The 26,060-nt window shown below is 44.5% G+C and overlaps 1 protein-coding gene across 5 annotated transcripts in view; it reads left to right on the forward strand.

Moving 5' to 3' along the window:
• Nucleotides 1–26,060, forward strand: part of LOC122378478 (regulator of nonsense transcripts 2-like) — a 114,473-nt gene that overhangs the window by 77,305 nt on the left and 11,108 nt on the right. The window contains exon 1 of one of the 5 annotated variants that reach the window (XM_043359586.1): nt 58–339. The exons of 3 other annotated variants lie outside the window; for them this stretch is intronic. The gene's annotated coding sequence lies outside the window, so the exon portion shown is untranslated. Of the gene's footprint in view, nt 1–57; nt 340–14,725; nt 16,760–26,060 lie in introns of those variants that run through there. One more of the 5 variants, XM_043359583.1, reaches the window with a different exon arrangement.

Raw genomic sequence — 26,060 nt, forward strand, 5'->3', positions numbered from 1 at the left:
ATTTCTCTAGTTTCTGAAGAATTTTCGGGACCCATGCTCTTTTCATACTGGATGGAAATATATGCAAGGCACACATCCTCAACGCAAGACACCTTTTTCGGGACGAGAAATAGAATATCTTTGCCTAGGGTGATCGTTGGGCTGTAAAAGCTCCTGATTTATGCTCGTCTCAGCCTAAGCTACGGAACTGCTATTCCAGTTCAAAACCCATGTTAAAAAGTGAACTATTTCCTTTAAGGAATCGCCAGTTGAAGCCATCCGTTGAGATTGGTAAAAGTTAAAACCGCACATTGCTTAGCGGTGGGCTGTACCTACCTACAGCTCTCTGCACAATCTGTGGTAGGTATTTTGTTTTTGTTTTTGACAAAAGCAATAATAGCTCTTTTGATTGGGTGTATCACTGAACAAAGTATACATCTAGTGTGACAGCAAAATGCAAAAGTTTTTTGTGGACAATTGACAAATATAAACTTTTGTGTTTTTTTTGCCAAACTAGATGGAAAATGTATACCATGATTAGCGCAATCGGGTGCGGAGTCTCGCACATCTTGCTGTTACAATTTCCGAGTGACAAATAGCATAGTTACCTAGCATTTAAGATATTCTCTGTTTTGTTGAAAAAAGAATACCTTCCTACATACTTAGGTCAGTAGGGAACTTGGGCAAACTAGACCTTTGGAATCAAAATATGGAGGCATCAAAAGATTTATTCCTTATGACCATATTTGGGCATACATGCAGACCATTTCTAACTTACCAATCATTTAAAAATAAGAGATTGTTTCAAGAAGGAGCATGCCTGATCTTGAACAAAAATGCTGGAACTATCTCCCAAGTAAAATAATATTGCTCCTGTCATAACAATACAGGAGCAATATTATATATAGAATATAGACCTGAATTCTATAGGTAGTGAAAGGCAATGAAGGAATTGATTCACTTTAAACAGATAATCATAATATTGATTCCCCATCACCTGGCTAACCAATTTTTTGAGTCACATGTAAGGTAAACAGATATGCAGCAATGGCTTGCAAGAAAACAGCATTTATTTTGCTATCATTTGCATTTAGTAGCATTCTCATCACCACATCATATGCCAATAGCCTTGTTGTTCTTTACCTTCACTACATTTGATAACAATAACAATTTTTAAATGCTGAGAATACAAAAACAGAAGCAACAGGTAAAACTCTTATGATAAACATAATTGCATTATATAAATAAGATGTAAGGGTTTAAAAATTTCATTTTGTTATTTTAAACAAATACTTATTGATATGTATGTGATTCATGATACAAAAATAACATACACTGTAATTTTCTCAAAACAGCTTTTACGTAATGGAGAGCAGCTCTGTCTTCTTGCCATTAACAAGGCCAAAGTGACAATTTCTTGGTTTGGAGGTAACACTTTTTGCATGACTGCTACATTTTTCTGCCTATTTAAACAAAAATCTCCGTCATGGGCCCTTTTTCAACCGTAATGATGCATTTGAAGTCAAAAGTGTACCAAAATGAATCAAAAGATTGATTCCATGCCCATATATGGTCAATGGTCATGGCTTGTCCCACCAGAATCAAATTATTGATGCCTCCATATTTTGATTCCAAAGGTCTACAGGGTGTCCGGAAAGTCCTGGCGCTTCTTTTGGACGCCGTGTAACGCGCGCTGTGATTATTGGACATTCAGCCAATCATCACAGACATGACCCCTCGTTGATTGCTCAGCCAGGGGTCGTGTAAATATGACCTTGAAATCGTTTTCAGTGATGGGTAGATGGGCGAAGATGCGCCTTGTCGCTGAATGCCTGCGCGCGGCGGCCGGGTGCGACTTGAACGAGGCGCGAGTTGCAGCGCGATGCGGCGTTTTTCGATGAATGGTTTAGCAGGTAAAGGTTTATTTCGACTCGGGAATTCCTTAAAAAATATCCTCAGACCGTTTCGAACGCGATATGGGAACGGAGCAGCATTTCAGCGCGGCAATCGAAGAAAGTGCGGGGGTCTGATGGACAAAAATGTCCCATCATCTTCGTCAATGTCGAATAAATGAATAACAGGCTGGCCCACGAGGGGTTCCTGGACAGCCACATCAACCCGAGGGTCAAGACGACATGCCCTAAGGGTCACTTCGCATTTCAACAGCACAGAGCACCCTCCAACAACGCCGCCGCCATTCAAGCTAAACTGACAGAGGAGCTTGCCGGGCCAGATCACCGTGGCGAAATGAGATTAGGCCGCCTTATTCTCCTAACCTGACCCGCTCGACTAAGGCGTGCTACGCGTTTTGTAGAACAGGATCTAGGCCATTTCTCACCCCAACCTGGAGTCGCTGAAGACTCGCATCATGACAGCATGGGAGGACCTGGAAATGCCCCGCATCGTCAAAACCCGCAGACGCTTCCTCCCCTACGTCGAGGCCGTCGTCGGCGCCGACGGTGGTTACATTGAATGAGCACGTAGCGGAAGCATGTGGCTTGGTGTCCCTGGTCATTGTTTTGATCCATTGATTAGTATCTATAAACCAATGGCATTTGTTTTAGAAAATGTTGAAAAGCGCCAGAACTATCCGGACACCCTGTAGTTTGCCCAACTGAGGTTGTAATTGTAGGGTAGGCTGGGCATCACAAACATACCTACTATCAATGCAGCATTTTTTATTGACAAGAGGGATTTGCCTATCAGAGCAGATTGATACTAGGTAATGCTGATTTTAGCTGTGTCAAGATATAGACTGTAGGTTTAAATCAAACTAGTGGCTAGAAGTTACAGTGTATTTTACCTAGTTCAGACTATATTTTAAGATCATGGGCTCAAGTCTCATCTGTGGAATGGTATGACCGTGCATGATGTCAAATTAATAACTCTGTGGTGAGAACGCGTGTTGAAATCCTTACCTTACCTTACCTTACCTTACGTGTACACATAATTTTGAGGCCTATATATAGGCCTGTTGGACCGGATGTTTACTGTAAATACTCGCTCTGTAGGTACTGGTCGGTATCAGTTGTCGAAGACAGAGGAAAAACAGATGGCTTTCCAATTCCAGTGGATGTCAGTTCGGGATTTAAAGGCACAGAGAGAGGGGGCAGAGACGATGTGGCATGTCAAGCTGTTCCAACTCTTAATGCTCTGACGCTCAGGAAGCTCCATCTTGCTCTGGAGATGGCTTGGGGTTTGTGTAGTTTGAAGGGTGACCTTGAGCGATCCTGGTCTCTGCGAGGCGGAGAAGCTCTGCTTGAACCTGCATAGCATGGCAAATCCTGTTGGGACAATTTATTTTCTGCCTCAAACATAGCATAACTCAACCTAGCCCAAGCTTAATGTACCCATCCCAACCTTACCATGTGCCTTACCCAGTAAACCTAGACAAACCTAGTCAAACTATTTGTAGCCTTTTTACATGTCACATAACACAATGTGTTAGTTTAGGCTTGGTTCTGTTTACTTTGGTTTGGCCAGGTTTGGCGAGGTTAACACGCGCAGTGGAAGGGTTGCGAGTACTACGCCCAGTGGAAGGGGGGGGGGCGGATGTCGCCCCCCCTAAGATCTCAGCTCCCACTGGAGCTAGAAAAACGAAATTTGGAGGGTAGGTGAAGGCCATGGGGAACTCTGTTGTGTGTGAATTTCATGACCCTAGGTCAATATCTTCAAGGTCAAATGAGGTCAAATAAGGTCAAATCTGCCATATTTGCGACTTTTTTGCGTTTACACGCCGATAACTCAAAAAGTTACCGGCCGATTTTGAATTTTCTTTCACTATACGAAAGACCAAACATTTGTTAGTATGTATAGTGAATTTCTAGTTAATCCAACAATAAATATGGCAGTTAGAAGCCTGGTAAGGGTAAGATGTCGCCGGCTGAAGCGGGATCGGCCGACGCGGGAAACGCGGCAATCACAATTTTGTGTTTACACACTCATAACTCAAGTTGTTACCGGCCGATTTTCAAAATTCTTTGACCATATGATTGCCTGTACATTTCTCAGTCTCCTCACCAAATTTGACGCGAATCTAATGTAATCAGCGGTAAGGAGCGCGATGTAAAGACGGAACCGTCCCGCCCCGGAACAGTCTACAATTCAGGCGGCGCGTAACGGCTAGCGCCGGCCGCCGCGCCGCCGCGCCGCCGCCGCGGCAGGATGTTTGACTTTACACCGCTATTACTAGAAAAGTTGTGAACCGATTTTCTTATTTCTGGCACGGTAAGATCCGCAATTCAATTCTGGACAGGTAGCCAAAATTTCACATTAATATTATGTTTGCGGCGCGAGTTATTGGCGAAAAACAGGAAGGGTGGGCGAAATCCCCCCCCCCTTCCACTGCGCGTGTTAAGATAGGTTAGTAGTTAGGTTAGGCTAGTTGGAGAGGCCAGGATTGGTTAGATTACGTTCAAGCTAGAAAACATTTTGGCCCATTGAGATTTGAAGTGGGACTGAACCCTCTATCTCACGACGGAATAAAAAGTTTTGCATCATGATCGCCCGTTCTTTCGGTGAGATTTGGACCCCCGATTTCAAAACGTGTCCGAAAGTCGGTGAAACGCGCGGTAATTTGTCGCCACCAGCTGGATTCAAACCCTTTATCTCCATCTCGACACAGAGGTAAAAAATTGGTGCCAGGTACAATCATTCTGCTCCAGCAAACAAAGTCCTCTCATTGATCGAAAATGCTGAGTTGATAGGTACCTACTATGGACGTCAAACCCCTTGAGACCCCACTTTTTTGCGATAATTTTTAAATGCGTCAACTCTCGTTGACAATATTCTGGCAATGTGTGTTTTATAACCTGCCGAAACTTTTATTACTAAGGTATTTTGACGCCAAACGATTATGAAAGGTACTTCTCATTCACTCGTAATGTTAAATTTCACGGAACGAATCTGCTGTTTGGGTAGAGGCTACGCGCTCATGGGGCGGAGCCACGCAATGACGTCAGCGCTAAGGTCCGCCCTACCCCTCCGGCGCTCCTTGCCCGGCGACCGGTCACTCGCGTCTCTCGCTCCATTCAGGCTTGATGGTGGGTGGTAGCTGGTAGCGGTAGCGGGCGCTGGTAGATGGCATTTAGAGCAGATGGCGCTGGTGGCGGGGCTCGAGTGTGGCCGAGCGGCAAGCCTCTGCCCGGGCCTGAATTGACCTTAGCATTACGAGTGAATGAGAAGTACCTTCCATAATCGTTTGGCGTCAAAATACCTTTGTAATAAAAGTTTCGGCAGGTTCTGAAATATACATTGCCAGAATATTGCCAACGAAAGTTGACGCATTTAAAAATTATCGCAAAAAAGTGGGGTCTCAAGGGGTTTGACGTTCATAGTATGTAGTACCTATCAAGGTCATCAATAGAAGGTGCAGTCACTCCCCCGCCGACTAATCAGAGACAGATCCTGAGTGACGTCACCCCTGATGCTTACAAGGGGAACTCTATTCCTTTACAACGTAAACATGGCTAACTTCATTTGAAGATTACTAATGGCACTCTACACACGCTCTACTTCCGATCAGGTCATGACCTTAACCTGAGGTCAACTTTTCAGGCTGACCTTTTAAAGCCACCAACCAATTTTAAGGTCAAATTGTAGTTAATTTGATTGCGTCTTGACGAGAGGAACACCATGCCTGTAAAAGTAAGCTCGGTTGTACAAGGCCTGAGTCAGAAGTTATTGCAGAAAGACTGTTCCCGCAAAATCGTCTATATAGGCAGTTTTTGCCCCTGCAGGCAAGACCGTTGACGTAAGGTCAAATCCGAGAGAAATGCTCAGAAAGAGCGTTATTAGGGCTATCAAATGCGGCATTCCGCAGCGCTGTACATCATTAGCGTCGCTACGGGGGGGGGGGGGGCAAGCGGGGCAGCTTGCCCCCCAACCTCCGACCGGGCACCCCCTGAGATCGATACAGATCCGATAAGATTTTGGTGTGGGGTAAAAATGGGGGTAGTTTTCTGAGAATGCCTGTGGGCTTGGACCCGGTCGAAGCCTGCGGTTCTACCCAGAGACGGAGTCGGAGCCGCCAAAATCTTCAATAGTCCGACTCCAGACCCGCAAATATCAATGCTTTGGTTCAATCCATGTTCCTAGTTGGTTCTTTACTACATTTCACAGCCGATTTTCACTAGTTGTGTTATGTGTAAGCGCTGATACAAATTTTTTGTTTGAAACGTGACGCGAAATCTTTGGGGCCTAGGTTCGGGGTCTTATTACCAACTCTGGCCAAATGTCTGCGAAAGGTTCAAATACCGTTTCAAGTGCCGCAGGGCTCATGAGCTCGCACGTGAGCACGCATGAGCACGCATGAGCACGCAGGCTCCTTTAAGGAACTCCACTTAGCTCTAAGAAGGGATCCCACGCTAGCTTCAGAGGGCCCCAAATCAGCCTCTGAGATGCTTTGGTGCCCATATGCTCTGAGGGCCCATGTAAAGATCTTTGAGGACCTTATATGAAGACCTCGTTCTATATTCTCGGTTATGCGTTTCCCACACACGAAAAACGGAAGAGTGTGTACCTACAAAACATTTCCTCTCACTGGAGCCAAAGATGAATAACTTCCGATTCACACTTCTGACATTCACTCTCCGCCGAACGCCCACTGAACTACATCGGGGGCTGTCTACTCTTAACCCTATTAGTGGCAGGGGGGCGGGGGGTTGTTTTTATCCACCCCTCAGGTTTTTTGGGAATATCTCCGAAACCGCTGAAGCTACGATGCTGAATTTTTCTGACTTTTCCTAAAACTAAATTGGGCACATTCCCTGAAAATTTCAAGTTCATAACTTTACCAGGGGCGGCTCCAGAGCACTGGGAATTGGGGGTCCTATTCGTGAAGCGAGTCATTTGGGCGAAGATCACGATGCTGCACCAGTTTTACGAACAGTGAATGAAAGGTATCATGTGATAACATATACAGTTATTGTGCATCCTCTTTTGACACGTTTTTGCTATAATAGGCGGATCCAGGCGTCCAAAAAGGGGGGTTATGTTTTACCTCCCAACATAGGTGTCCTGACACCGCCTATGCATGACCAATACAATTGTAGTCGTTCTCTCATAAGAAAATTGTAACATAACAAGACCATTACCACCATTTTTAGAAACAGTACCAACAAAAACCTTATTTACTATACTTTTTGTGTACCCCCAATCTCAATGATCTGTATCCGCCTATGATTTTTGAAAATGCATATTTTTGGGATCCATGTGAATTCCTGGTTCATTCTCTATCGATCGGCAAAAGTTGCGTTAAGATTGGTTCAGAAACCTGGCCGTGATAAACAGTCTAAAATGTATCTGCAATTTGCCCGTTTTTACCCCCCCCCCCCCTCTACCCCCCCTATTGACATTTTTTAATTTTTATTTTTTAGAAATGTAGATCACGTTGAGCGAAATCGAACGCCGTTTGAATTTTGAAAATCAGCCCGTTAGATCTCGAGATATCAAGGGGGGGTCGTAAACAGCCCCCCCCCCTGCCACTAATAGGGGGTAGCCAGGAGCCTGCCACTAATAGGGTTAACCCTCGCCGGCCTGACCCAAAAGTCAGGTCTGACCCAAAAGTCGGGAAAATCGGGACCTGTTAGAACGTCGAAAAGTGTGGCTACTGGCTGCTAAAGGTTTTTTTGGGTGCTGATCACGAATATCATGTTAGTTTTAAACACAGATGATGTTTTTATGCATTTAGGCCAGGTCAGGTCAACCAGTCAGTGGCGGATCCAGGGGGGGGGGGGCAAAATGGGCATTTGCCCCTCCCAAACGGCATAATTTTAACATTACGCCTATGGACGATGCATGGAAAGAATCGATAAATTGTTATAGTTTGCCCCTCCCCCACCAAAAAAACCTCTGAGCTGGATCCGCCTCTGCAACCAGTAGGGGTCCTGCCGGGTATTTGTAGTAGGTGTCAACCGCTTCTGAGTTCTGACAGCTTCGTAACATGTTACGAAGGCACTAAAACTACTTCGTAAATGTCCAAATGGTTGCTAAATTCGAATACAGCTCCAAAAACTAGCCTAGAAACATGCAGGGGAGACCCGGGAGATATGGGCCGCCTTCGCAGTTTTGAAGAAGTGTTGCGTATTTTTACACTTTTGGCCGCGTAAACTGGTAGCAGGGGCATTCCACGATAGATCGTGCCACTTTTTTTTTTCCAATTTGACACCCTCATCTCTCGGAATTTGACGAGAATTGGTCTCAGGGGTAATCAGGGGCTCTGAATCCACCTGTGACAATTTCAGGCTTATCAGATCAGTATTTTTTAGTTATGGTGTATAACATTTTTTGGATCTTGCTTTGCAGCGCTAAGTTTGGCGGGCTGTAACTCTAAGACGGATTATTCAAATGCTTGCAATGAAACAGAGATTAATATGTATTTTCGGAATTTCGAAAAATACGCTATTTTTGATATATGACATATCGAGTTTTCTTTCATTTGGACTTTGGGACCAAATTTTTTGTAATTTTTATTTCTTTAGAAAAATATTTGGCTCATTGTTAAGAAGTATGCCAAAAATTAGAAAGGTGTTCTTTCGATAAATGTATTTATTTTACGTCACGATAACCGTTTCGAAGTGATTTCGGGAGGGGAGCTTACAAATGGCGTGGTAAAGCTGCCTAGTGACATCACGGGTTACTGAAAATTCAATTGAAGTCTGAGTCATCTGATAAAATGAAAAGAGGGTTCATCCAACCCTCTTTTCCATAAGTGCGAGAGTGAAAAAGGCTGTTTGGTTCTGGCAATGTTTTGGACGCCAATGACCATAGCTGTCCGAGATGAAAGTTACAGGACGCATACATGGTGCCCTCCAGAGGTCTCACAACTAGTATATCTGGGAATTTTTTAAGGTCACTTGAGGTCAGGTCGGTCACGTGACATCACTGTTATAAGTCAATGGGGAAATATAAAAACTGTTATTTTGGCGCCGATAATGATCTAAAACTATCTCACGTACATGGTATCGTGATTTCATGCACTCCTTGCAAAGTTCAATGCTTCACTTTTGCATTGTTAGCCTTGCGCGACGTCATTTATGACGTCACTGGGATCGTATGAGTTTTTCCTCGATAACTCCCGATCAAATTGAGCTAGAGAGTTGGGAAAGCCACCAATTGACTCGGAAAGACCTTCCGAATCGATTGATATGCCATATGATACCCTTTGCCCAGCTTCGTGACCTGAGGGGCTCTGACTTGACCTTGACCCGAGGTCAACTCCTTAAGTTGACCTCGCCCTAACAAAAAGTATACCATTCGACGCACCTGAGCTAGGCGAACACAATGATGCCAAAATCGCGGGCTCTGCGGCCATTTTTTGCGAAGTTATTTACTAAAAACCGAACCCGTAACTTGAGTCACTTGACCTGACCTCAGACGCTACCGGTTAACCTGAGACCTTAAAATCCGGTACCAATCGCTGCGACTTGTACGGCACACACGCTCATTTTTTCCGCGAGGCTCTAGCTCTATTAGAAGCGAAACGGCGTGCTGGGGTCATATCAACCCCTCCGAAACCCATTTTGTTTGCGGAAAAATGAGGAACTTAGAGAAAGAACACCTTTCTAATTTTTTGCATGTCAATTTGCGATGACATGAAGTTTATTTAAAAAAAAAATGTGAAAAATTTTGGTGCCAAAAGTCATAAGAGGCAAATGAAAGGATTAAGGTTTTTGCTCAACAAGAAAAAATTTTCTTTGAAATTTTAAAGAAGTAATATTGATTTTTGATTCATCGCAAGCTTAGTGCTGTTTACCGTTTGTTGGCTGCTTAACCCGTTCTTGAGTTATAGGCCATCAAACTCACCGTTACAAACCGAAGTTTAAAAAAAATGTATTGCAATATAACTCAAAAAGTTTTGATCTGAGAAGGCTGATATTTTGCCAGGCGTCTTTGGGGTCTATGATTACCCCTAGTACCGATTTTCATTAAAATCTTAGAGATGAGGGTGACGGGCCTGGTACGATCTATCGTGGAATGCCCCAGCAGCCATTCCGTTAACCCGCGCCCTGGTGCTGTCTGTTTATAACGCGACCTGGTGGGGGGGGGGGCTATTTTTTGCCCCCCTCGTATCTCGGAAACTACTGGACGGATCCGCAAAATTCAAACGGCGCTCGAAAGGCCTGTCAAATTTGTCGAAGGAAACTCAATTTCATTGACCTCGGGGTCACCGATGACGTCACAGGTCAGGTCAAAGAGGAAATGTTTCACCGTTCACGGGTCTTCTAGGGAATGCGCTATAACACCGAGGAAAACGCATTTTGTCGAGAATCAGCGATAGGGCGTCAGTTGCCTAGTAGATATGTTGCTATTAAAGGTCACTGACAATACCAGGTCAGGTCACAGGTCAGGTCACCAAGGGTCACAGGTCAGGTCACATGAGCCCAACTTTACTAAGGTTGTGTGATGCATGTTTTATGGCCAATTTTTCATTTCCAACTCAATGTTGTTGGTTATAAGACTATCAGGTACGGCTTAGGTCACTTTCTGGTGAAGTTCAGGTCAAGGTCAGGTCAAGGTCAGGCCAAAAAAGGTCAAATTTTAAAGTTGATAGTTTTGCATAAAATGGGTATTGATTCGATGCAGCTCGTCACGGGGAGTCTAATGGTGGTCTTTGTTTTGCGCTACGGGGTCTAGAATTGCTAAAAATTGAGTTTGAAAATTTGACGTCATCAATTTTGAACAGTTTTTTCGCTATAACTTCGCCAAAAAAGAGGTATCAATCTCAAATTTGGTATGTTGATGGGAGGCGGTAAGGACTATCACATATATTCCGGTTTTTGCGAAATTCAAAAAACTTTTTGGATTTTTCGATTATTATATCCAAAAAATTTTTTTTTGTCCAAATCATTTTTTGATTTTTGGGGGTGAAAATCAAAAAATTTCAAAAATCCGAGATAGCAGTTTTGTAGCCCTGTCGATTTTACAGCTTTTATGTCTTTACCATTTTTCTGTATTTGCAAAGCTATAGGCCTGACAGCTCTTCCCGCGAAACCCTTTTTTGGGTCGAAAACGGCAGAACATGACGTCACTCTGACGTCATTTCCGGCCAACCTATCATAGCCTTTGGAAAAATTTTTGGTCACAATGTGTAAAATTGATGTCCGGGAGGGTACTGAAAGTTTGGTGATGATCGGCGCAGCGGTTCTGGAGATATATCGAAAAGTCTGGAGGGGGGGGCAAAAAATAGCCCCCCCACCAGGTCGCGGGTTATACAACCCACGTGATTTCCAAAATCTTCCTTGGTCTTCTTTGGCAATGAGCGATAATGAAGTGTTTTTGCCCTCTTCGAGTAAATTACGGTACATACAGAAAATTCGCGATAAATTTGAACCAGGCTCGTTTTATTATGTCAGACCATCGCTCACATAAAGTTTAAAGCATGCAACTTAAGACTGGGTAGACAATTTGCTTTTTTTGCAAGATTATGAGCTGAGATGCTACACAGTACATACACACATTCTGGCGTCCTAACCGGGAGGTTCGGGCCACCGACCCCCGTTGATCCTAAATCAATGAAATGATGCTTTCATTAATTGTCCTCTTCAATAAGTTCCATTTTTGTGGCGCAAGGTCGAAAATTTAACCACAAATTTCATTCGAACAGAAAAATATGTATCTTTTTCGTAGAGCATGATTGAATTAACCAAAATACATATGTGCCAGGCGCGGATACAAGGGGGGGGCCATGGGGGCCATGGCCCCCCCCTTGGCCGATTTTTTTCAAAAATAAAATAAAAAGTTAAAAAGCTGAAAAGGGGGCCTCCTGAAAATAAAGTGGCGGAAATCCGATGAGTTTTTTTTTTTAACCTACCCACTTAGTTATTTCTTAGAAGACTAGCTGAGAAGACTTCTTTGTTAGAAGATTGGTAAAGCTTTTCATAACTTGGAGGTCTCTTATACTCACAGAGATGACCACTTTTACAGGGCCTCCTAACCTGCACAGAGGGCCTCCAAGCCTGCACAGATGTCCTAACAAACACAAAATCTCTTAGCCTACACAGAGGCCTCCACTCGCATCCGAACAAAGGGCCTCCTAGCCAACACAGAGGGCCTCCTAACTCACACAGAAGGTCTCCTATCCTGCACAGAGGGACTCCAAGCCTGCACAGATATCCTCTTCGCCAACACAGGACCTCTTAAGCTCCACAGAGGGCCTCCACTCGCATCCACACAAAGGGTCTCCAAGTCTGTACTGAGGGCCTGCGCTCGCATCTGCACAGAGGGCCTCCTAGCTATCACAGAGGGCTTCCTAGTTCACATACAAGGCCTCCTAGCAGGGGCGGATCCAGGGGGGCGATAGGGACTATAGCGCCCCCCCCGGGCGACTTTCTCATTTTCTTTTTTTTTTTTGCAAAAAAAGCATGATAGGGGGCCCCCCAAAATAAAGTGGACGAAATCCAGGCTTAAACTTTTGGGGGTAGGTAGGGCCCCCATCGATGGGGGGCCCCCGATTCGGAATAGCCCCTCCCTTGGCAAAATGCTGGATCCGCCCCTGATATGTGCCGTAGTGACCTCCATGCAGGGTTGGATAATTGTGCCGAGTTGGGGTAGCACGAGCTCTCCCAATTCCACGCCGGCTTGGCTTTAGAGCCGCAACAGACGACGGAGGTCAAGGTCACCGCTAGGGCGGCGGCGGATTTGCTGCGCCCGTGCTACCCCAACTCAGCACATTTGTCCACCCCTGCCTCCAAGAAGTAAGCTGTTGGCCGCTTATGCGGTTCCTGGGCTCTAAGAGAGATCAAGGTAGATACCCAGCAACGAGTATTGTTCTCATTGTCGAGAAAAGAATATGAAACATGGCACCGGCCCATACCTCCCGTGCCATGGGCCATACCTCCCCGTGTATTTTGGTGGATCGAAAAAGTGCATGATTTATTTAAAGTTATCTCGAGACAAAATAGTTGGTCCCAGATGCCTAATATCAGGCACACTTTGCAGGCGAAAGGCAATTTCACGTACACAGAGTGAAAAACCCGGGTCTAGCCACTGCCCACTGGAAGAAAATTGCCTTTTCCCAAAACCGGCCCATACCTCCCGGTTCTCCCCTATGCATAAAATGTGTATCTTGGAAATTTGATGTATGTGATCTAAGGTCAGCTCAATTTTGCGACCTCTACGTTATAATAAGTAAAGAGAAAATTGAAACACGCCTGTTTTAGACAAACGTCGTTCTAAGCACTCTCAAGAATGGGTGTACATGTAAACATGATTGCCCCGTGACCCCTAAGTGTACCTACTCCTGAGCCCTGAGGTCATCTCAGGTCGCGGAAGGTCGCCAGCAGTTTCTTTTACTATAACTTTTGATAGAGATGTGCTACAGCGGCAACAACAAGTTAGATGTGCTCAGCTCGACGATACGGATCGACTGATGTTCAGCATGACCCTTTCCGGTCAGGTCATGAACTTGACTTAAAGTCAAATTTTCAAAATGGCCTTTCGATGTCAACTTATAGTTCATTCGACGCGTCTCGACGAGTGGAACACGACGCTGGCAATACATATGTGTCGTCAGCTCGCGAAATGCGATAGCAGCGTGCTAGCAGCGTCCGGTGAAGCCCCGTCCTGGTCCCGGCGTTTTATTCTCCGGGTGGGTTAACACCGTCCAGCGCTTAGCCTTTCGGGACCCACTCGGTGCCGCGGTTGTTTTTGCCGCTCGCCCCGGTCGAGATGCAAAGTTAACCCGCGCATGACTAGGGGGGTGGGGATCTTCAGAGCCCCCTCCCGTGTTTCGGCAATAAAAAACCGTTTGATGGATCAACACGAAACTTGCGGTACCTTCAGCCGCATCAATTTGACACCTTGTGTTTAAATTTCAACTTTCTAGCTACCATAGTTTGGTCGGAGATGACGTCAGAGTGACGTCATGTCGGCCGATTTTGATGCAAAATAGGTACCTACTAGGGTGACCCGCGTGCTCCGCAACGCGAAAAGGGGTATTTTCGATCGGCGGGTATTTGGTTTTCTTGTGTCGGTTGGGTTATCCATCCCTTTCGGTGGATTGCTTTTTGACGGCTAAACGATTTGGTTTGGAAATAATATCCATCGCATCGAGGTGCCCATGTCTGATAAGCATGCTTTCTACTTCAAAATCTGTCGTTAAAGTTCAGTGAACCTATGAAATGTGTTTTATAGCTTAGGTGCGTAGTTTTTTGACAAATGAAAGGCGTAGATAATTTTCGCGAAAAATGGTTTTGCAGAGGTTTGAAACATTAACATTTTAAAGAATACTGTTGCTTGTCATGCAAACGTGATGATTGGATCTTGGAGAGAATTGAATGCTCTTTCTAATGATAGCATTTTCAATTGTCAAACGTATCAGGTTAAGCTGCAAACCCCGTGTAATTATTTAGTGCCACAATATGGGCAAATGCCATTTTCTCCAGCAATTTGTTCCACCTTGTTTTTGATCAATTAGCTTTTCACAATTTTATCATGAGAGACGGTACATTTCTCCTGCGAATAGGCGCTGTTTTGACTCACTCATTCTGACGGTCACGTGAACATAAAATAAAATCCGAAATCCATTTAAAACGACACTTTTTGAAATAAAATTGCCCTCACGTGTGCACATGGCGCGTGCCATCCTCCGCACCGCACACCATTCGATAGCCCGTTCGATTCTCTACACGATGGTGTTTTCCCCGTGCCAATCGGGCCCACGGTTACCGAGATATTGCACGGACAGTCAGCTGGTTGCCGCCAGCGCGGTCGGTCGTGCTACGCTCCGCTCCAGCCCGCACCACCCGCGTGGCGAGTGAGTGCGTGTCCGACCATAACGAGTGACCGCGCGCGAAACTGGTGACTTTTTTGGGGCTCACACTAGCTTTATGAACGTGTGAGTCCTCCAGTGAACGCGGAGCCTGCGACGGCAGCGTCGTTTTTTCTTGCACGAGTGCTACCGTACGCCCGTGATGAGTGACCGCGCGGAGGCCAGGCCGAGGCAGGCCTCGTCTCGGGATGGTGGTGCCAGAGACACATCCGCACTAGTGCACAGTGACACTACTAGCGAGCGACAATCGGTGAGCGAGCTAGTAAGGAACTACAGTGACCCGCCCGAAGGACAGAAAAGAGACAGATCCGAGTCCGGCGATCCTGCACCAGCCGGCAAGCGTGGCGCAAGGGAGTTGGGCGGTGAGCCCACGCCCAGTCCGTCGGCTCTCGGCGGCCGCGGCTTCAGAGAGCGGCTGGAAGACGCGATCGACGGCCTGGAGAGTCGGCTCGTCGCCTCCTTCTCACGTGAGCTCCACGAGTTCCGCGAGTCGCTAACAGCCGAAATCGACAAGCTCAACGAGCGTGTCAGAGACCTGGAGCGGCACGTCGAGGTGCGAGACGGGGTCATCGATCAGCTAACCGACGATCTCCGCCAGTCCAGAGCTGACATCACGGCCCTTCAAACCAGAGTTGAAGATGCAGAAATAAACTCCCGCCTGCCATGCCTCATCTTCTCCGGTACAGCCATGGCGCCCCGCCGCTCGGCCCGCCTGGGCGCGCCCTTGATCAACCAGACATCGCCGGGGGCGGCTGACGCCGCCGCTGCGACCGTGCCGCCCGGCTCCGGTCGAGGACGCGCGCCCGGGACGTCACAGTCAGCTGACCGCCAGGTCACGGCCGGCCCGGGCCAGTCGGCGGCGGACGGCGGGCGGGCGCGGTCGGGCGCGCGGGTCGGTGACCGAGAGGAGCGGGAGGATGTGAACACACTCGTCGTGGACACCCTCAACCAGTGTATGCCCGGTCTCAACCTGTCGTCAGCGGACATAGATCGGGCTCATCGGCTGCCAGGCGCGAACCACCGGATCATCGTCCGCTTCGTGCGCTCTGGAGAAGGCAGCCTACGAGACAGGATCATGACCCGGCGCATGGAGTTGAAGGGCAAAGACCTCTACGTCAACGAGTCGCTGACGAAGATGAGAGGACTGATCTTCAGATCTCTACTGGCCGCCAAACGCGAGAAGAAGGTTTACACAGTCTACTCACGGGGCGGCCAAGTATTCTTCAAGCAAGAGCAGTACGGCACCGGAAAGCGAGTAGACTCTTTGGAGCAGGTGCGCCGGCTCGGCTACACAGTACTCGAGCGCTGAGTACCGGCTCGCCTGTACGGCGAACTGCGCGACCGCCTGCACTCCGGGCCGTGTTCGGCGACGTCTGCTAACTTACCGGTGCCAACTTCATCAATCAGGTGATGTCGTTCGAACGGGTTCATCAGTCCAACGTCTAATAATAATCGTTGTTTACCGGAATTGTGTACCTAAGACATAAGTTAAAGTTAAAGTTCAATTTCAAGCAATTGTATCAACTTGCAACAGTGCAGTTAATCTTTGTCTATAGTACTTGTAGGTCGACTTCTTGATAGTCGTTTCACTGATTACCTTGCTAACTTTTTGTCGCGGGCTCCGCGTTCTGTTTACTTAGTTGTTTTTCACTCTTTATGTTTTCCTTGTCATACCCCTTATTGCATTACTTAATACTGTTGTCATCCATACTATCATTGTCACTGTTTATTGCGCCAACACTGGTTTTCGTTTCCCCCAAGAGACTCTCTGTTCGTCCGTCTGTTTTGATTTTCCGCAGATTAGGCATCATGTCCCGGAGCAGTGCGGCGTCGGCGGGGGGATCGGCGGCGGCGCTCGGCTCGGCCTGTCCTCGGTGGGTGGCTGGGGCGGCGGCGGCGAGACTGGGAGCGCGAGCGGTCTTCTATAGAACCCGAGGACAACAGCCGACTGCCCTCCTTGCGACCGGCGACGCTCGTACCTGTTTCCTCTTCTCACAAGCTGGAGCCCTGGTGAGCGTTAACACTTCCAATTACACAGATACAAACGCTACACTTGCGCAATCCAGCACCATGCCACAAATCCGCAAACGTGCCGACACCGTCAAGTACCCAACGCCAAATGCATGCAATGAAATGAAGACACGTGAGCACATTTTTCAATATTTGCAAGAAGATGGGTTCCATTAAAATCATATCAATTAATGTCAGAGGCCTAGGATCTCAACACAAGCGAAGAGACGTAATGCATTATATAAAAAATCTAAACAGTAACATAATCCTTCTTCAAGACACTCACTTGACGCAGGATAAAATACCATCGTTTAATAATCTTTGGGAAGGAAAGGCATACCACTCTTGCCATACAAGTAACAGTAGAGGTGTGTCTATACTCATCAATAAAAATAGCCAACACGAAATAATAAACAAATACGTAGACAATAAAGGCAATTATCTCATACTTGATTGTAAAATAAATTCTGTCAACTACTTGGTAAGCAGTATATATGGCCCGAATCGAGATGAGCCGCAGTTCTACGAACAATTAGGTCAAATAATAGAAAATGCAAACTATGATAATATCATCCTCGGTGGGGACTTTAATTTCGTGGCAAATGCAGAAGATGATAGTTATGGATATATTCGTGAGAATAATGTTAATGCGAGGAAGAAATTCATGTCAATATGCAATGAAAATAACTTAATTGATATATGGCGACATAAAAACCCAACGCAACAACAGTACACGTGGTTCACATCCAATTTAAACAAGGGAGCAAGATTGGATATGTTTTTCGTTAGCAACCACCTGGTCGCCAGCTGCTCCGATTTGCAAATACTCCCTGGATATAAAACGGATCATAATATCATTTCAATGCGGGTACAAACCAATGAACAACAAAGAGGACCTGGCCTGTGGAAATTTAATGAATCTTTATTACATGATGAAAAATACATACAAATCGTAAATGAATGCATCCAGAGAACGATTGAGGAGTACGCTGTACCTCTGTACACTAAAGAATTTCTTTCAAATGCAGAAAACTTCAACAAAATAGAATTCAAAATAGGTGATGACCTATTTTATGAAACACTTCTGATGCTCATCAGAGGAGAAACTGTTAAATACTCAAAAATTAAAGCAAGAGAATTCAAGCTAAAAGAAAAAGAATTAATTACGAAGGTAGCTCAAGCAAGCTCAGCTTTTACAATCAACAGATCGGAAGAAAATAGCTCACAGCTTAAAGGGACCCTCTCACCTTAACATTAGTTTTGAGTTGAGATAGCCAAATTGGTGGCCATGGCCTGCAAATACCGGTTTGGGCACTCACAACATCGACAAATGCTTTAATTCGGAGATATGGAATTTCAAACTTGCAGTTTCCGGATTCTAAGGGGCTAGTGCATTGGTATGCCCCCTTAGAATTTGTGACGTCAGCGGAGATCTAACGATTTTTAAATCTTTTACTAAAACGTTTGGTAGCACGCGGTGGTATATGCTGCTTTGCGCGCAACAAATGCCGCACTTTCAAATAAAGTCGCTAGGAACAGCGGAGATCCCAAAAAGTAAACAAAAGTAAAAGTCTAATATCTTGAAAACCGGTGAATATTTTTCGATGAAATTTGGTAGATATTCGTTTTTGCTCTTTCTGAACCAAGCGACATCACTTTCATGCCAATTCATTAACTTTTTTGAAGGTGGGAGGGTCCCTTTAAGAGTTGTAAGGAGGAGCTAGAGAAGTTTAGGGAGCCTATTGTTCACGGTTTAATTGTAAGATCCAGAATAAGATGGCACGAAGAAGGCGAAAGGTCATCTAAATATTTCCTCGGTTTAGAGAAAAGAAATGCAATGAGGAAAAGCCCAGCAAAGCTTATCTCTGACAATCATAAAATTACAGAAGCGTCAGAAATCCTTAAGGCCTTAACCAACGACTTAACCCATAAATTTAACAAAATAAACAGTGCTCCCAAAGAAGTAGTTGAAAAACTCGCACTTGAGAACATCAATGAAAAAATAAACACACATGAACGAGCACTCCTTGAGAACACGATCTCTTATCAAGAATTAACACAGGCAATGCAAAAAATGAACAAAGGAAAATCCCCAGGCTCAAATGGGTATACGGCATGTTTCTTTAGAAAATTTTGGCAGAAATTGGGGCCCTTCCTTTACAGAGCATTTATATATTGTACCAAACTTGGCAAAACCCTTCTTTCTCATCGAGAGGGGATCATAACAATGATCCCCAAGGCCGGAAAACAACTCAACACTTTAAAAGGTTGGCGCCCAATAACGTTGTTGAATGTTGATTTCAAAATAATTTCGTCAGCTATCTCGGCACGAATACAAAAAGTAATAGGAAAGCTAGTAGACCCATGTCAAACAGCCTACATCAAAGGACGATACATAGGTGAAAATACACGCTTAATATATGACGTGATAAATCTCCTTTCAAACAGAAAAGAATCAGGGTTAGTTATGTCTGCTGACTTTGAAGCTGCATTTGATTCGCTCTCGTGGGAGATGATACTGGAAGTGTTAAAACAGTACAACTTTGGACCAAATTTCATAGAAATCATTAAACTTCTATATTTAAACAACGATAACTTCTCCCGAATAATAGTAAACGGGCATTTGGGGGATAAAATATACCTGAATTGCGGAATCCGACAAGGAGACCCGACTTCAGGCTACCTTTTCAACCTCGCAGTGAACCTGCTTACGCAACAAATCAAGAAATCAAGAAAAGTAACCGGCATCAAAATTTCAGACAGTGCGGAAGTAAGAATTTCTCAATATGCCGACGATACCATCTTATTAATAAAGAATGAAACAGAATGCGTTAAAGGAGCTATACAAGAATTGCAAAGATTCTCAGAAGCATCAGGACTTAACTTAAACATTGACAAAACATGTTGTCTGCGGATTGGCTGCGCAAGGCAGTTCAACAACGTTGGTTGCAGCCAAATCAAGTTTGTTGACCAATTGAAAATATTAGGAATAACGTTCAATGAGAATAACAAAAACATTACTCAGGTCAATTTCGAACCGAAAATCACTCAGATTCAAACAGAAATTCAACATTGGCGTAGAAGAAACATTACAACGTTAGGGCGAATAACAGTCGTCAAGTCCCTGTTGATGTCAAAATTAGTTCATCTATTTATGGCCCTACCTGACCCCTCTAGAAAAGAATTTAAAAGTCTTGAGAGAATCTTATTCGAATTTGTGTGGGGTGGTAAACGAGATCCAATAAAACGCGCGAAACTTATACAAAACTTTACCGCAGGTGGTCTTCGCATGATAGATGTCCAATCCTTCTGCGCCAGCATGAAGCTGACATGGCTCAAAAGAATAATGGCATCAAACGCATCATGGTCACGTATAGTCGAAATTGAACTACCACCAATTGAAAACGTGCTTCAATTTGGCAGTAAACAACTAGAGAAATTGATGAAGAAGGTTGAAAACAAGTTTTGGAGCGACGTACTAAAAAGTTTTGCAAACTTTAGCAGAGTATACGTACCTGATGAGGCTAACGTACTTTTCGAAAGCATATGGTTTTCAGATTACACGAAATTCCAATGTTCAATAATACGTAGCTGGTACAAAAAAGGAATTCGGCTCATAAATGATTTGTTTAACGAAAATACAGGGACCTTACATACCAAAGAGAGCCTCGAAAATGCTTACGACGTGAAGATGACATTTTTATGTTATTCGAGCTTAATCAGGAGCTTACCTGATTACATAAAAAACCAACAAATAGATAAAACACTTGGGCCGATAATGCCACATAGAATGTGCGTGGTGTTAAACAATGAAAAATTTTCACGTCAAGCGTACGAAGCAAATGTAAAACATAAGCAGTTAGAAATACGGAATGCTAATGAACGCCAAAAAGCAAAGTGGATCAGAGATATTGGGGGTTTTGAGGAAAATAGCCTTGCAATCTTAAAAAAGGTCACAAAGTCAGCAAAACTGATAATGTTTCAATATAAACTCATAAATCGCATAGTAGCAACGAATACTTACCTTAAGACTATACACATTAAAGACGAAGATACTTGCACGTTCTGTAAAGTAGAACCGGAAACACTGGTTCATATGTTCTGGCATTGTAATAAAGTAAAGTCCTTTATAGCAGATATCAAACGCAGAATTTTAGATCCGTACGAAATACGCCTCCCTATAAACAGCAAAACTTGGTTCTTCCTAATCGATGCAAATCCACAACAGACACATATATTGGCTTTAGCAAAAATGGTCATATATGAAGCAAGGTTACGAAATATCACACCAGAGGTGACACACCTAATAAACAAACTGAAAATTGTTATAGAAATAGAACAACAAGCAGCTAATCGCATAAACAAACAAATAGAATTCGAGAAAAAGTGGGGAAGACTAAAAAGCATCGTCGTACAAAACGATGCACATTAACTGCCGTATATTTTTTTTTTTACACAAATCTTTGTACGTCAATCCATAACACAGTTGCACACTTGCAGCACTCTTGCCTGCAAATGCATGCATTTGCATGCATTTGTGGGCATGTAAATTGTATCTTCATGCAATTTGCATCTCATGTGAGATCAGTTTGCATCATTGCATGATGTAGGCTGATCTGCATGAGGAATAGAAATACGTAAAAACACTTAAAAATACATACATAAAATGCATACAATAAATACATAGTATACAGTATACATAAATATACACATCATATTTATAAAACAAACATGCCACAAACACCCGGATGATCCCCAAGGTCACGAGCTCGCCGGTCGCGGGAAGGGACTAGCGGCTGTTTTGTCTTGCATGTAATGTGTGAAAGGAGCAAAACAAAGTAGAAAATAGTAGAGATTCCAGTCACGCCGCCGCCGCCTCGATCGCCCCTGTGACCGGGCTGGCCGAGTCGCCGCCGGCGCGTCTTCCGCCGGCGTCGCTCGCTGCATCGCCGGTGTCATTGATGGTTGATAGTCATTGATAGCTGTTAAAAGTTGATATAAAAACTGTTCTGTATTGATAAATGTAAACCTCTGGGCTTTGTTAAATAATTTGTATTTTTTGCAGTGTTGTTATCCTTATCTTGTGTTGAACGTTTCACCCGGACCTTGCCTCGCTGTTTTGCTCACTCTGACTTGTTTGGTTGCCTGTTCGCTGTTGGGGCAGTGCCGCAAAGACCGGTCCCGCGGTGGTGCCATGTGTGCCTTGACCTGTGTAGTGCAACCATTGCAGCGGTGCAGTGATAGTGGGACGCGTGTGAGCTGTTGGGGGGAGTTGTCGTTGCGCGTCGTGCCAGCTGAGGCAGCTGATGAAACGACTGATGAGCCACTGGTGGCGCATCATTGGAGTGGATGATATCGGATGACTGTGAATGTGATGAGATGATCTGAGTGTAATAAATGTATATTATCGAAAAAAAGAGATATTGCACGGAAATCGGACCCGTGTCGGGCAAATTTAGCCATTTTCGCCCGTTTTTGCAAGCCGATTTATACATGTAAAGTCTATGACGCGAATTTGCACTTTTCGGGCCCGCGCCACGCGCTCGCTATCGACCCGATCGAGCTGAGACCCCTCAAAGGCACGTTGTCCATCCTTGATCTATAAGTAGCGCAAACTTCCGCGTGGTAGGTGCAACGGTCTGACCTGTAACCCGCGCTACGTAGCACCATGTCGCGACCTCGGTTACAGACAGAAACTACGTCACCACAAATAGTATAGTAATATAGATTGAATTACGGCAAACGCTCTCAAAAGCTCAGTTTTAAAGCTAGATCCCATTTCTTTGCATGATTGGACTACAAGTACACGTAGCTATCAAACTGCTGTCTGAAGTTTTCAAAATTTCGAAAATTTTGAAAAATATGTATTTACAATTACAAAAAATGTATTTTTTATTTTTATTTTCAAAAAGTTTTTGATTTATCACAAAAACCGGAACATTAGTGATAGAACACACACTGATAAACTACTCTAGCAAGTATTAGCCCGATATCTTTGAAAATAGCCAAGTTATTTGCATTACTATCAAGTTTTACAATTATATATTTTTCAGAACCATTTTTTCCAGTACGATTTTGACATTGTACAGCAATATAAATGGCACCATCGTGTTCCTGAGCTCAAAGTGCATCTGTTAGGCACCTTTTTGTTGAAAAATTTCATTTTCAAAATTTGACCCTTTCTGACCTGAGAGTGACCTGACCTCCGGTAAATTCAGCTGAAAATGACCTCTAATGACACAGACGACCTTGTTTTCGAAACCTACGAGTAAAATGGACCATAAACATGCGTCTCGTGACCGATACATGATATATAATTTCATTACCTGAAAAATTCGAAGTAAAAGTTTGGTACCTTCAGGGTACCTATCTAAGGCATAGGTATATCAAGGAGTGCGTCACCCAAAAAGAGCCTGATCATACACACAGAAAAATATTGACACCGTTAGCGGTGTAATTGCACAGTACATATCTGAGCACTTCAGGAAAGTTAATTTAGTCCCTTCCCCGCTTAAATTACTCGCGCTTCCAAATGAACACCAGGAAGAAGGTAATAGAACACTGTTAGGAAGGTTGGGTGTTTTACTACATGTAGCAAAACACCCAACCCTCCTAACAGTGTTCTATTACCTTCTTCCTGGTGTTCATTTGGAAGCGCGAGTAATTTAAGCGGGGAAGGGACTAAATTAACTTTCCTCAAGTGCTCAGATATGTACTGTGCAATTACACCGCTAACGGTGTTAATATTTTTCTGTGTGTACCTGTCAGAGCTTAAATTGTGAATAAGCAAAAATGCTGATAATTTTTACTTTGACCTGACCTGTGCACAGTGATGCAAATGGGGTTCACGAGTGGCCATAAATACGAAAAAGGCCCAAAATTCAAGTTCACTTAATCGAATAAATCGTAATATGGTCAGTTAGGCATATGGCTGAGGTGTCTAAAAAAGTATGATTTTAATGTTTTTGTCAAAACCGGCCTCGTGTAGGATTGTCAGAAGTCGAGACATTTTCGATGTCGTAAAATGACTGTCAGGTACTTGAAATTCAAGTGCCGCTAGCGTGCGTTCATGTCATACAAACTGCAAAAATTATACATGAAAATGAACCCCGAACCTGCTGCTTCTAATGCCACGTCATAAAAAGCCGTATCTATTTTGGTTTGGCGGTGAGCTAACTATTTGTAATTATGTTGCAACCGCAGTTTTTTACCAAAAATATTTCCTTTCAATTCACCTACAGCACTTCACACAGTGTGTGCCCGTTAGTGCACCATATCATAGCATTCCCTAATCATTTCTGAGTCGCATAGTGAAAGAATTAAGGCGCTAGCGCAGGGCTGACCGGCGCTACAGAAGTTTTCATCCGGCACGGTCGGGTGCCGCGGCGCAGCGGGCGGCCCGGGCGGCCGCGCCGCCGCGCCGCCCGGACGCCGCGCGGCGGCACCCACCCGCCCACTGCGCGCCCACTGCGGCACCCGACCGCCTGGACAAAAACTTCTGTAGCGCCGGTCAGCCCTGTGCTAGCGCCTTAATTCTTTCACGATGCGACTCAGAAATGATTAGGGAAGGCTATGGTATGGTGGACTAACGGGCACACACTGTGTTAAGTGCTGTAGGTGAAACGAAAGCATTTTTTTCTTAGTAAAAAACTGCGATTGCAACATGATGACAAATAGTCAGATTACCGCCAAAGCGAATGAGACACGGCTTTTTGTGACCCGGTATTAGAAGCAGAAGGCTTTGAGGATCATTCCCATGCATAATTTTTTCAATTTGTACGAAATGAACGCAAACCAGCGGCGTTTGAACTTGCGAGTGTCTGACCGTCATTTTACGACCCAGAAAATGTCACGACTTCTGACGATTATACACGAGGCCGGTTTTGACAAAAACATGAAAACCATGTGATTTCAGATGCCCCAAACATTTGTCTACTCGGCCATATCGCAATTAACTCGATTTGGTAAACTTGAGTTTTGGGTATTTATGGCCACTCGTGAACCCCATTTGCATCACTGTGCTGTGACATCATCGGTGACCTCAAGGTCAATGAACATAGGTTTCGCTCGACAGTTTTTCCAGTGCTATCAGACGCTGTTAAAATTTTGACGATAGGCCCAGTAGTTTTGGAGATAGGTGGGGGCTCTGGAGAGCCCCCCCCCCCCCCCCCAGTCACTCGCGTTATCCCGCGACCGCCTGGGGGGGGTCGGATCCGACCCCCCCCCTCCGTTTTTCTTGAATAACTCATGAACCGCTTACGTTATCTACTTGAAACTTGGCATACCTTCTCCCCCATCAATTTGACGTCTCCTGTGCAATTTTTAAGAAAAAATTTCCAATTTTTTTTTAGATATATCGATTTTAGTGATGTAACTACATGGCGTTTTCAGTCAAAAATGGTAAATGTTTAAAAAAAAATCGCCAAAAATCGATATTTTAAGCAAATTGCAAATTAAGGACATGAATAGACGCAGCTCAACGAGTTCTTTAAAATGGCTATCTCGGATTTTCCATAAAATGCGTTTTTTACCCCTAAAAATTCAAAAAACTATATTTTTTGGAAAACAGCTAATAAAATCCAAAATTTTGAGAATTTCCAAAAAAAAAAACGGAATATATGTTATAGGTAGAGCTCTATTAGAACATTAGATGTCCCAAATTTCAACTTGCTATCTTGATTTGTGACCCCCAATTTGTAAAAAAAATAGCTCCAACATGCATAGGGCATTAGGGCATGGTGACGTCATAAGCATTTTCGTGAATTAGAGGAACTTCTGAACATCGCATGTGAAAACAAATGGCACCACTAGATTCCTGGGACAAAGCTCGTCTAGAAAAGTGCATTTTTATGTCAAAAATAAAAAGTTAAACGATTTTTTATGCTTTCAATGCACACTTATCACCAGCACAGTGACTTGGGGTCACATATAACCATTACCATCGGATTCGGCGTGAAAAATAAGCCATAAAACATGTGTCGCACGCCCATGTAGCAGAAAGTGAAAACCGTGACCTTTCGTGACCTGACCTGACCTTGACCCGTACTTAGTATGACCCCTATACGCACATGGTACCTTCACTAGGCCTTTGAGGTCATTTTTGGTGAGTTTCGAGCAGCAGCTATCGATTCCGCTGTCCGTAAGCCTAATCATGCAAAACCCCTGAATTTGACCTTTGACCTGACCTTGACCCGAAAGTTGACCTCAATCATAAAATCTTAAGAGTGCTTTGACAAGGTCTCGTAGAGACCTTTCGAACGCCGCCTCGCGGGGCCCGATACGACCATTGGTTCTCGAGATA

Source organism: Amphibalanus amphitrite, unplaced genomic scaffold (assembly GCF_019059575.1).
Source record: "Amphibalanus amphitrite isolate SeventyFive unplaced genomic scaffold, NRLGWU_Aamphi_draft 000060F_arrow, whole genome shotgun sequence".
In the NCBI taxonomy this organism is placed as follows: domain Eukaryota; kingdom Metazoa; phylum Arthropoda; class Thecostraca; order Balanomorpha; family Balanidae; genus Amphibalanus; species Amphibalanus amphitrite.